Raw genomic sequence first — 8,795 nt, 5'->3', positions numbered from 1 at the left:
GGCAATCTATGGTCCTTACTGTCATCTAGCAACATCGACTACTAAGGCATTTATCTATGCCTTTTGAGGTAAGGGCACTGTGAGCACATCTTTATACAGATGCCATCCACTTCTGTCCATATCACCCACTTCACCTATTGAGAAGATCCATGAACAACATTCATCATTTTTGTGGACTTATTGATTCATTAATTGATTTATCCCATCACGCTTCTTTTCATAAATTTTTAATTTATTTTCACGTTTGTATTTTATATCCACTATTTTTTATACGTCATCATTTTTTATTATTGATATGGTTTTTTATTATCACTATCCCCACGGAATCACTTTGATTCTCAGCTTAGAATTTCCCATGTAGCAATCAAGCATTATAACTACATTTTTTCACATGTCATTTATTTCTTATATTTAATATTGTGACGGGTTGCTGTCAATAGTGTTCTGCGCGAAATCACCTTGTTGTTTGTTCTATGGTTGAGTTGTGTACACCATCAGATTTTGCAGCATTACACTTATTTGCACTTTTAGTAGCGCAGAGGTTTTCACATTGTTGTATGTGATCACTATGACCAATCACCGCATCACAGAAAGTAAAAACCGGGCCGCAGTGTGCAGTCATGTTTCATTTATTGGCGAGTGATCAGAAAGCCATTATACATCGATCGGAAGGAAAGCCGCTGACCGCCAGCCAGCACCAGTGCTTTCCAGTAACAGTGCCAACAGTATAAAAATTCACCTTCACTGTCATTTACCCCTCCACAGTATATGCCAGCTCCATAGTGTCTCTGATGGGACCTGTATATTAAGTAAAACTAAAGACAAAAGTTTTTTTTCCATTTTGAATAGAGTAAGGGAGAGTTATAACCTCTGCCAGGTTTATTTTTGCCATCTGTGTTTTATTGGGGGGATTTCCCTTCACTTCCTGTCCCATACCCAAACAGGAAGTGAGAGAAAAGCCCTCTAAAATGAGTTAATCCCAGGCTGTCACCAGGGTTGCCTGAATTAATGTTCCCATTGGAAGATTTCCCCACCCTTCCTGTTGTGGGGACAACCCAACATTTAGGATTTTATTTTACTTTCACTTTCAGTGAAAATGGTAAATAGGATTAATATAGAGGGTGAATCTCCCTAATGGGGACACAGGAAGTAATAACAAACTGATTTGAAACCCTCTCCATTCTATCCAAAAATAAGAAAAGTTTATAGTTTCTGTACATTAACCCCTTCATCTCCTTTCCACATTACATGTGACCTGTACATTAACCCCTTCATCCCCCCCCCCCACCCCCTGTGTGTATGACCTGTATTTTTATGTATCTAGTCCAGCATTACCAAGCTCCAAATGGTTTGTTTTGGTATACCAACCTCAATACCAGCATGTTTTTTTTTTACAAAGAATGCTAAAAAATGAACTTGGGGTGTCTTCTTTCCAAAAAGGGGTGTTCGTATGGTCCTGACTTTTTTATTTTATATGTTTTAAAACATAAAGTAGGGGAAACTCCTTGTTTTAAATATTTTTCCCTATATATAGTAAATAATTAAACCCAGTGGTTATTAAATACTACCAAAAGAAATTTCTATCTGTCTGAAACAAATGATATGAAATTCATTTGGACAGAGTGTCATATGACGGAGTAATTGTCAGTCAAAATATCACAATGCTGGAAATTGAAAAATTACTTGGTAAGGAAATGGGTGAAACATACTGGTACTGAAGTGATTAAAAAATGTCATTAAAAGCAACAAATAATATTACAAAGGAGTTTCCCCATCAAGATCTGCACATACATCACAGCCAAAGTAGAATTCCTGTGGTGTAGTTTGGATTGAAACCCAATTTTATGGGAGGTGACCATGACAATCTCTCTTGTCAGGACAAAATCTAAACCACATTCTGGGCTTTTTAACAAAACATGTTACATTTCCCCATCTTCTATTCCTATAAGACCCTGAAAGTACAGAGAATACCTGCTGATCCTGGCAGAAATCCACTGAGCTCCTTATTTCCTGTTGTGAGCTGAGAAAACATCACCATTACTGCATCCAAAGTCTAATATAGAGCTGGTCGGAGGAACTTCTAAAGTAGTGTGAGTCTCTGGTGAGAGTATCTGTAATGTACAATCACACAAATTGTGGAGGCAGGGGAGTCATTTTTGTTACAGCGGAGCTACTTAAATTATGGACTGGGAAAGGTAAGGGGTTACTGTTGTTAATTGACCCAGTTTTAATGGTTTCATCAAGGGTTGTAACAGTTAAAGTGGTAATAAGGGCTGTACACACAAACAGGAAAAGTTTTATCGGATGAACCTGAATTAAACACAGACCAAATTGGCTGTAATGTATGATGCCCTGTAAGATTGTATTGACTTTGTTATGACAATTCATATGCTCAATTAAAACTTTTATTGGTAAAAAAAAATAAAAAAATATGGACTGGAACCAAAATGGGTGCCCAGATGGTTTCCCAGATCACTCTTTGGTAAGCATAGCTTTGTATATCCAGGGGCAACATCTGTATTTCCTGACAGACTCCATGGCAGCCTACGTGTGGGTTAACCCCGCCTCCTCTCCAATGCTATAGGACCCCCTACCCTATAAGAATGAGCTCACCTGTACAGACTGTGTTCCTTTTTTGTCCTCCTCCATGGACCTACATCACGATTGTTCCTGTTGGCGTCCGGTCGGATTGTTCCAGAATCTAGCATACCATGGTACGGTGTGGCTCAGGGCCCAGCTATGAGCGGGCGAGTAGCTTTCATGGCACTAAGATACCCCACTCGTGGAGGGTGGATGCCTCATTATGCTTGAAGGTGGACGCATCATCGGCTGGCAAGGTCTGCAAATTTTTTACTTCTTCCATGGCAGTCGTTTCTTTGTATATACTATTATGTTGTTTGTCTCCCGGTTCTCCGCGGTACTCCCCGGTACCTCTGTGTCCCCTCATGGCATTCGGAACGCTTTTGCGTTCCAGGCCGCTGCGGTGCTTCCGGGTAGCGGCCGCCGCAGTCGTTCTGCGCATGCGCGGGGCCTTCGTGAAAACGAGGCTTGGCTCGCGCATGCGCGGAGTGGCGAATATTCCGGCGGCCGCACAGGCACCGTATGGCTGTCTCCCACGGCGCAGGCGCGTGGTGGAGGAGCGGTGACGTCACTCAGGCGGGGGACTTGATTGTCTGTCATCGCCTGTCAAGGACGGGATTTCCCGCAGACAGTAAGCGGCAACTTCCCCCAGCCTGGTCAGTGTTGGTCTAACTGAGTTTTCTCCCCTTAAAGGGTAAAAATTGAAGATAAAATAAATAAAAATTTATAAACATATATGCATATATTGAAGAAAATAAATAAAGAAATAAAAGAGGACTTTATACTTCTATATACTCGTTCTTTATACAGCATGTATCTACACTCCTGTTTGGATTGTGAGTAAAAATATATATATATATATATAATAATCATAAATAAAATATATATGTAAATATGTATATATCTTGCATAATATTTCCGATTGGCTCGGTTGGTGTAGCATTTCCGGGTCATCTGTAGACCATCAGTGTCATGGTGACGTCTGTCCAGCGGTTATGGATTGGTCACTGCCTTCATACAGCCAGCCCTCATGCACAAGGTGCGTGCAGGCGAGGGGAGGGGCCGAGGTTGAAGTCTCAAGGGATTGAGATCGCGTTTTGTCCCCCCCCCCCATTCTTTTTCAGCTCTTTTTGAGACCTTGCCAGGCCACAACATTTACAAGAGGAGATGTTGCCATTCCTCCTACAACTAGAGGAGACGTTGCCATTCCTCCTCCATCTAGAGGAGACGTTGCCATTCCTCCTCCATCCAGAGGAGACGTTGCCATTCCTCCTCCATCCAGAGGAGACGTTGCCATTCCTCCTCCATCCAGAGGAGACGTTGCCATTCCCCCTCCATCCAGAGGAGACGTTGCCATTCCTCCTCCATCCAGAGGAGACGTTGCCATTCCTCCTCCATCCAGAGGAGATGTTGCCATTCCTCCTCCATCCAGAGGAGATGTTGCCATTCCTCCTCCATCCAGAGGAGATGTTGCCATTCCTCCTCCATCCAGAGGAGATGTTGCCATTCCTCCTCCATCCAGAGGAGATGTTGCCATTCCTCCTCCATCCAGAGGAGATGTTGCCATTCCTCCTCCATCCAGAGGAGATGTTGCCATTCCTCCTCCATCCAGAGGAGATGTTGCCATTCCTCCTCCATCCAGAGGAGAGGTTGCCATTCCTCCTCCATCCAGAGGAGAGGTTGCCATTCCTCCTCCATCCAGAGGAGAGGTTGCCATTCCTCCTCCATCCAGAGGAGATGTTGCCATTCCTCCTCCATCCAGAGGAGATGTTGCCATTCCTCCTCCATCTAGAGGAGATGTTGCCATTCCTCCTTCATCTAGAGGAGATGTTGCCATTCCTCCTCCATCCAGAGGAGAGGTTGCCGTTCCTCCTCCATCCAGAGGAGATGTTGCCATTCCTCCTCCATCCAGAGGAGATGTTGCCATTCCTCCTCCATCTAGAGGAGATGTTGCCATTCCTCCTTCATCTAGAGGAGATGGTGCCATTCCTCCTCCAGTCACCGTACCCACCGCCCTATCAGCCGCTCGGATGGCAGAGCCTGCTGGAGATGTGGGACACGAGTCTCGGAAAGCGAGTCTGTATGTGTCCACTGTTGTGCCTGGGCGGTTGGGGATAAGAAACAGAAAACAAGATTATGGAGTCTCTTGTGAAACAGGTGAGGAAGTAATCCCTAGGAGATGGGAGACATCCCTCACATGGAGCCAGTTGTCCATCCCACCCGGCTCCTTGGTTGGTATAGCCCAAGGGTTTCAGGTCCTTCCCAGCCCTACGCTGCTTCTCCGGATTCTTCTGACATCAAGTTGGAAGGGGATGAATGTGTCGGAAGCTCTGATGTCTCTCTGATTCCTTCACGAGTCAAAGCGATTTAAGGAAGCCCTTAAGTGAGTAGACCCTTCCTCCCCCCCTAAGCATAGTAGTTCTTTAAGCACCTGGGGGAAGGGCGCTCTCTCTCTCTCTCTCTTTCTGCTCCTCACGGATGAAAGGATGAGGAGTGCAACTAAGTGGACGAGAAAACTTCCACATCAAACTATACCCCCAGAGTGTATCCCTTCAAGACAGAAGAAGTGGAGTATCGGGGAAACACTCCCCTTATAAATGCAGCGTTGTTGCGTCTGGCATTACAGGTTGCTCTACCTTAGAAGATGCCGTGTCCTGCAGGACAGGCTCGAGAGAAGTCAGATCAAGATCTCAAGGAAGCTTACAGGTTTGCCAGTATGGCTTGTAACCCTGCCCTAGCAGCTATGTCCAAAGGTTATGGAAGCCTGGACAGGGATTGCAGTCTTCGTACTCAGGGGAGCTTCGGAAGAGTTCTCCAGAAGTTTAGCAGTAAAGGAGCTGGAGCCGGCGACAATCTGCTTCACCTGTTGGCCTGGACTAAATGATCCTCGGTCATGGTTCAACGGGCCTTATAGTTACGCCTTCCCCAGATTAAGCGTCTGCTCGGTCGGAAGAGTCCCCAGTACGGGAGGTGTTGAACGCTCGTGAGAAGCTTGTGTTTTTAAGTCCTGGCTGGGTCTTCATAAAGAACTGGAGCAGAGTGCAAGCATCCTTCCATAAAACCCGCTAAGAGTAGGGCGTCTGTTGGTCGAGAACCAGCCGAAACTTTTGGGTTACACCCGCCCACGGGTGCCTGGGCGGGGAGGCTCGTCTGCTCCTCCTCCGGCATGTCTGAGTGGCCTCCATCACTGGTTACTGGACTGTCAAGTTTGATCGAGCCACACATGGTCCTTCACTAATACCCCTTTCCCCAGATTTATTCCACTCTGCTAACTCAGTTGGAAGAGCAGGAGCAGGTGTTACTGTACACGCCCCGAGGGACGTAGAATTCCAGGGGTATACTTTCCCTCTTCTCAAACACAAAAGTAACAGTTTTGGTGTCTAGTATTAGATCTATCTTACCTATACAAGTATATAAAATTTGTAGATACGTTGGAAGGCTCTGTCGACCTTCTATACGGCCAGGACATTGGCTAATCCCAATTGACTTAAAAGATGTTACCTCTAGTTCTAAATTGGGCGACACCATGTACAGTTCTTCTTCCTCCTTATCGGGCTGATGACCTCACACGTGTCTTCATAAAAAAAAAAAAAAAAAAATTTTCTCCGGCCATAGTGGCCCTCATTTAAACGAGAGGGGTACGTCTTTATCACTATTTTGGTGACCTCGCCTTGTTATCCTAACACAAAGACCAGTTGCTGGTTCTCAGGGAACCGGCTATCTCCACCCTGACCAGCTTCAGGTGGCTCCTAAAAAGAAAAAAAAAAAAAAAAAAAAAAGAACTACCGCCTCGACGGTCTTCACGACCCCTATGGTCAAGTGGTCCCTGCAGAGGTTATACCCGCTCCAGTCAGGTTTTCTGCAGCGAGGGAGATCAAGGGGCAACAGTCAACCTATTTACATATCAACGGCGTGGAGCAGCCTCTTCTGGTGTCTTCAGCGCAAAATCTGCTCAATTGCCACTTCATTGCCCCAACTCATGGTCAAGGTCACGACTGAAGCCAGCGGTTCCGGTTGGGGAGCCCTCTGCAGTTAGGATCTGGCTTAAGGCAAGCTGGGTACGCGTCTTCTCAACCCGGGCTAGAATGTCCCGGATCTTCGGACAGCCTAGTGTGCCCTTCAGTTCCTCTCCCATCTCTGGAAGGGAGAGTCAATATTTTAAAGAATGAATGACACAATGGCGATCTTCTATGTGAAGAGTCATAGGGGCACTCGAAGCTCCACACTATGTCGGAAGATCAAGCCCATCATATCTTGGGCCCAGCCTGACCGGCATTTCAATGGCCTATATTCCTCGAATCTAGATCGTCTGATCGTTTTTTCTATGCGCAAACGCTAAAGAATGGTCTTCTCGTGTGCAGACATTCAAGCGGATTCTGTTCCTAGGAGTCAATCTCGAAGTGGATCTTTTTTTCTTTTTCTTCACAGGCAACCTCAAGCTGGTGAGGTGTTACAACCCGGGGTCATTACAGCTAGGCCTCTGGAGTGGATGCCCTGACAGATCGTTTTCAGCTTCAAGAGGGCATACGCCTTTTCTATCAATCCCAATAATTCTCAGGTTCTTACAAAGATCTCATGAGGAAGCAGGCAAAGTGGTGGCAGTAGCCCCTTACTGGCCAATCGCCCTTGATTCCCCCTCCTGAGCCAGCTCAGCTTCCGGGATCCGGTGTCTCTCCCTCTCAGGCTGGTCCTTCTTCTCAAGGGACAGTTCTGCACCCTTGTCCGGCTCGGATGCGCTTCAAGGGTGATTGCCACTCTCATGAACTCTACTGGGACGAGCATGAATTAGGTCGACAGGAGAATTCAGGACAAGTCGGTTGAGTTCTCATTCTCTGAGCAGGTCATGTAGAAATCCAAAAGCTCAGGATATCTTCAGCTTTTTCGGCCTAGATTTATCTCTATCCATCAGCTCTCTTATGCCGCGTACACACGAGCTCCAGCGGACTTTGTTTTCTAAAAAGTTGGACGGAATTAGATTTGAAACTTGTTTAAAATTTATCCGACGGACTCTTCTTTTTAGCGGACAAACCGATCGTCTGTGTGCTAGTCCGACGAACTCAAACTGACGCATGCTCTGAAGCAATTACAAGACGGAAGCGCTCGGTCTGGTAAAACTAGCCTTTGTCTTGAAGCTAGCACATTCCTCTTCTGTCGTCTTTTAATACAGCCTTTTTTTAGGATTGATAATGCGAGAGGAATGAAGTTGTTTTTCTGCTTTATATTCACACAGAGTTCTCACAAACTTCTTTCTTCGTGATTTATCCTCCTGCCATGACTAATATAATATTTTGTAACAGCCAGATCTCCATAAATTTTTAATTGTAAAATATATATATTTTTTTTTTGTTTTTTTTTATTTCAACACTTTAGCTATTTTACAATGTGTGTTAAATGCTAACCACATTTTTGGTGTGTATTTTCAAGTTACCACAATTAACATTCATATTTTGTGTTGTTTTAAAGAACCTTAATGAGGTTGTTGTCCCTTGTTCATTAGACATAGGGGGGTGTATTTAACAAATGCAAAATCATTTTTCACTCCAATTGCTAATTATACATATAATTCCACATAAAGAGCATTTTGAAGTGTGTTCGCTGTGGATCCGAGGGGCACATGCAAGGAAGCCCAAACCAAAACAATTAATTTTTTTTTTACATGTTTTTCAGAAAAAATCAGCAGAGCTTCCCCCGAGCTTGTTTTTGACAAAAGGCTTAAATCATTTAAGAATATCAAGTGAAACGTTCACTTGAGAAATTGCACACCAAGTGCACTTGTTGGAAGTGCAGTCGCATAAAAACTGAGGGCAAGAGCTTAAATTCGGGGAAGCTCTGCTGATTGATTCCTAAAATCATGTAAAATCAAAATACATTCTTTTTATTTGACAAAAACACACATAGGGGTTGCTTTCCTAAAGGTAAAAAGGCTGTGCATTTTTGAAATTGCATTTGCCCTCTGCAAGAGCAGTTGCTCCCAAGCTTTATTAAATGTGAAGCAGCTCTGCTGACTTCCATCATCCAATCATGTGCAAGCAAAAAGGTTTTTTTTTTGGTTTTACTTGCACAGGATTGGGTACTCTTTGCAAAGTCAAGCTTTTAACTAATTTCTGATGCTCTGGAGCAATTGCACTTGCAGAGGGCAACTGCCCTCTGCAAAGTGCACAGACTATTTGCTTTTCTAAAATCAACCCCATAGTCTTTTCGACCTGTACCTGCCT

At 44.6% G+C, this 8,795-nt stretch overlaps 1 protein-coding gene across 1 annotated transcript in view; it reads left to right on the top strand.

Annotated features, from left to right (window-relative positions):
* The window catches only part of LOC141148404 (eukaryotic translation initiation factor 3 subunit C-like), a gene marked incomplete in the record, with an annotated part of 532,271 nt that overhangs the window by 371,409 nt on the left and 152,067 nt on the right, over positions 1-8,795 (top strand).

Source organism: Aquarana catesbeiana, linkage group LG06, assembly GCF_042186555.1.
Source record: "Aquarana catesbeiana isolate 2022-GZ linkage group LG06, ASM4218655v1, whole genome shotgun sequence".
Lineage (NCBI taxonomy): Eukaryota > Metazoa > Chordata > Amphibia > Anura > Ranidae > Aquarana > Aquarana catesbeiana.
This window is presented reverse-complemented; position numbering and strand designations above follow the sequence as displayed.